The sequence below is a fragment of the Triticum dicoccoides genome, chromosome 4B, assembly GCF_002162155.2.
Source record: "Triticum dicoccoides isolate Atlit2015 ecotype Zavitan chromosome 4B, WEW_v2.0, whole genome shotgun sequence".
Taxonomy (NCBI): Eukaryota; Viridiplantae; Streptophyta; class Magnoliopsida; order Poales; family Poaceae; genus Triticum; species Triticum dicoccoides.
The window spans coordinates 253,467,287-253,471,823 of NC_041387.1; the positions used below are offsets into that span (position 1 = coordinate 253,467,287).

The window sequence follows — 4,537 nt, forward strand, 5'->3', positions numbered from 1 at the left end:
ATCATAAGTACCATTCTCTAGTGCCTTAGAGTTCTCATAACTCCCTTGTTCTGAAAAACAACATAAGTGCAGCTGAATACGTATAAAATACGTACTCCGCAAATCGCCGGGAAAAGTGGATGCATGAGTATTTTTAAGAGGAAAAACTTTATCGGCCACGGCTACCACCACCGAGCCATTAGCTCAAAATATTTGTAGGTAAAAAAATTTATTTTCCCTTAACCCATTTTGTTGAAAATCAAATTTTATTTATAAAATGTACTGGCGACAGAGCGATGTGGGATCTTACATCCTGTGTTAGAGGAAAACCCACACGACGCACTTCCAAACCCGGAAGCTGGGAGTGATATCACATTTATTCTGATCAGAGGTGTACTGCTTTGCCCATAGCATCACTTGGTCCAAGTCGTCCATGCGCTACCCGTGCGCACGACTAGACCAAGGAACCAGAACCTTTAACCAGCTCGTAGACTACCTCTGCTTTTCCACCTTGCCTTACTATAGGCCCGCAGGCCGAGACCCCTGACCGGCGGTCCCGCCCTAGGGTGACTGTACCTACCCGGCTACAGCCACCTTCTCACCCATGCAGAGGCAACTACTTGGCATCGGTAGTCGGTTCAGCCCGTCCCATTCCAGGCCTATGGTCAGTACGGTTTGCGCCGCTTTTGACGTAAGCGCCAGTTAGTTGTGTCCTAATGTGATACCCTATGTAGAGGAGTCTGCCATCCAAGCCAACCCTACATGGGTCGTCTTCACCAACATGAGCTCCCATACCCACCAAATTTTTAGTTATAATGTAACCCTGCCCGGGTCACGACTACTTAATACAGATACTTCACCTGATCTGGTCCAATTGCCAAATCAGTGGATCCACCTGATCCAAATATCATTTTATTTATGGAAAGTATTTATTTTTAATTCTTATGCAAAATTTTGGAAATGACTCATAGCCCGGAAAACATTTATGAAGACATGATCAAGGAGATGACGACTTGCCGGGTAGCGTCCCGACCAACTCGAAACCACCAGATGGGGGTCCTATGGGTCTGAGATCGACTCCTGATAATTATTTCACAAAGAAGTTTATATTTTCCCTAATCAAGATCCAAGCATCAAGAAACAATTCCATACGGTGCAATCCATTTTAATTAAAGAGGCAATGATACATGCTAGTGTGTAATTAGAAGCAAAATGCATACAACACATCAAGAAGTAGTACGCACACGCACATCACAAAGAGCAAGCAAGGAAGCTCAAAAGGAAAAATGTGTTTAGCTGGTCGAACCCAACCCCGGCAGAAATATCATTTCTTTTTTCTCCAACTAGTCATCTTACCCAGCTCTCTTCCTCTCTCTCACTGTCACTGGTATGCAAAGCCACGAACATATCCATCTCTCTCTCCCTAACTACAGAGCAGGCCGCCGCCGGCTCGATCTGCCACTTCCGGCCATCTCCGGCGACACCGCGGACACCCACAGAATCCCCTCAACTCCCTCTACCATATACCCCCATTTATTTGATCCGCCGCCGCCAAAATCGCCGCCACCCTCAAACCCCAGCGCCGTCTGCATCGGGTCCGATGGGTTCACCACGGGCCGCAGCAGCAATGGCATCTCCCTACCTACAAACTCCTCCTGCAGAGCTGCACGCACGAGGCGTGCAACTATGGCCGTCAGGCGTGACCATCTTAACCGGTGCGGCTCCGGCAACATGGCCGCTACAGACGCCCGGCTCGCCTTTGTCTACTGCTACTAGGGTAAGTGCCAGTCCAAATTTCTCTCTGTGCAGTGTTCTTACCTCTGCTGCAAGTGTTTGTGTTATGACTCCCCTTACTGCCATGCTTCTTGTTAATCTCAAGACCAAGGAATTAATCAAGCTTTACTCTATGGTGTGGACGTGGTCTCCAGATTTATTCTATATTGTTTATTCAATTTTTAGCTCTACTACACTATCCTCGCACTACTATGATTCTTTTTTAATTAAGCTCATAACTAGGAATTAACCAGTGAATTCCTACTGTCACCGACTTGATTAAAAAGCGACAAGTTAATTTCTTGTGATGGTTAGGTGCTGCCACAAACTAAATCTAAATGTTGCTTCTACTGTGTGTGCGCGTGCACTCATTTCTGCACCCTACAACAGTCAAGTGAACATCGACATTGATCACTCAAAACATTCTTAGAAAGGGGATCATGAAAGGGAAAATAAGAGGATGTCAGGAATTTATTTGTACAAGATTTGCACAAAGTATGTTTATTTATTTTTTCTGTTTTCAGAATGATGCATGTGCAAATGAGACAAGGCAAACATTAGCCAAAGAGTGCTGCTATACACACGATACCTGTTGGACGATTGCTGGACGATACTGCAAATCGGACCATCCATGCGTAGGATTAGGTGCAACGCAGCCGGTGGATTAACTATCGTGCATGAATCGTCCAGCAGGCATCGTTTGTGAAGTAGTTTCGTTAGCCAAACAGTGTTCAATACAACTAGGAAGGGATCATTAAGATGAGTAGCATACACAGGAAGCTTGAGCTATTAGCTGTACATGTAAATCTTAGCAAGTTAATATTTGGGATTTAATTCTCAGCATGACATGTCTATTATATACATAGATCTAGTACAAGACAGAGATGGACATGCACAGTACACATGCATCACTTAACCACCATGTACTAATTTGTCTTCATCTAATATATGTGCTTTCTTTTTCTAACCATCATTCTTCTTTTTACAGAGTAACTAGAGTCCAAAAGAGCAGGTGTTCATGTTCTAAGCAAAGGTGAAGATGGATCAAGCAAACAAAGCTGCAAAAGCAAGGCACTTGAATAGTACCTGATGGCAACTCAGCATCCGACCAAAAGAGTGGATGGGGATGGTGGGGAGAGCTTGGTTCTCTCTTGTGCGTGTTGTGTGCAGTAGAGGAAGTCAAAGGTGAAGGGAGGAGGCTGCTATTTATAGTAGTGTAGGGTGCTAGGTCGGTTTGGTAAAAGAGAGATGTGGCTGACATGCCTGGTTGCATGAGCATGCAAGCCTCCACATGTAATCATGTGAGTTGTACGACGGACAAGTGTATAGTGCATGGTTGGACACGAGTTGGCATATACTTTGTGTGTAAGGAATGAGACAAGGGCCTAATTGTAAATCTGCAAACTATAAGGGAGTTGGAGAAGAACCAATGTACATGGCTAAATACTAACTTTTTTTGTTGCAATAAATTTTTGATATTAGTGTTGTGGTTAATTATAATTATTCAACTAACTATGCCTTCTGACACTGGTGTAACAGCCGTCAAAAATATCGTTATCTAATTTTAAGGGTTTTTACAGTAGCCATGATAGTTTCATTTATATTTGATGGAATGTTGTAACGAGATAATTTTGAGGCAAGACACATGAATCATAAGTTGAAACCTTTTTTTTCCTGCAGGAACCAAAGTTGAAACCTTCATAGCTTCATAGTATAATTTCATTAAAATTATGCGTACATATAAACAAATCCTGAAGGATTGATAGTAATGCCAGAAACAATTCAACTTCGTTTCGCCGACATGTTGGACATCCTTCAATCGCCTTCACCTGCCATGCAGCAATATTGAGTGCACAACACAACTGCAGGGAAAGATTCACCCCGGTCGTTGCGCCGCAGTAGTAATGACTAGTGAGCAGTCAAATCATAGAGCCCCACCTTCGCCATAGTAAGTTGCTCGGACGAAGCAACCATCATTTCTCTGTTCCTTGAATCCACTGGTACTCCCATATTCCCACAGTAATAAGTTGCTCGGGCGAATCAACAATCACTTCACCTTTCCCTCAGTAAGTACCAGTACCTCCTTTTTTTACTCTAGAAACAACCACAAGCGAATATTGGACGGTAGCAGCACGACAACCGAATAAAAAATTCTATAGTATGAGAATAACTTTGAACGTAAGCCATTGATTCACTCTATCCAATGGTCATAGTTGGAAAATCCAAACAAAACCAAGCATTGGATCAACTCTTTTAGCACTCAGATTGTTGCCGCCTACTCAACTGCCTGCCCACCTATATATCCGCTGACGTGTGATGACCACATGAGCTATCCATTCAGATCGTATGTTAAAAAATAAAGGTCGATAACTAATGCAGCACCTCGGGCCAACGCGGCCATATCGCATTTTGCACGAGAAATTACGCACCATGTTTCGTTGACATGTGGTCCTGTTCCAACATGTCAGTGAGACGATGGCAAGTCCTTTTCTACTAGTATTTCCGAACAGACGTGTAGGCCGGGGCGCCTCTTAGTGTACCGTGGCAAACTGGCAACAGTCCACCGACTCTTCGCCTTTCCCTCTCGATTTGGAACTGCTGTCGCACGCTCTTCCTACCTCCTCCATTTGCCTTGACCCTTCCTTCTGCCATTGTTTGATCGTCTTCTCCATGGAGAGAACAGGGCCGAAACGACCCCGTTATTCTTGCCTCGATCTGAAAGATGACATGGTGGAGGAACTCATTGATCGGTGTGACGTCATCACCTCGGCTAGCATGGCAGGTT

General features: G+C 44.2%; 1 long non-coding RNA gene across 1 annotated transcript; it reads left to right on the forward strand.

Annotated features, from left to right (window-relative positions):
- Positions 1-1,300: 1,300 nt before the first annotated feature.
- Positions 1,301-3,202, forward strand: LOC119295925. The gene is made up of 2 exons (XR_005144505.1): positions 1,301-1,756; positions 2,741-3,202. It is a non-coding gene; the product is annotated as an uncharacterized LOC119295925 (long non-coding RNA).
- The last annotated feature ends 1,335 nt before the right edge of the window (positions 3,203-4,537 follow it).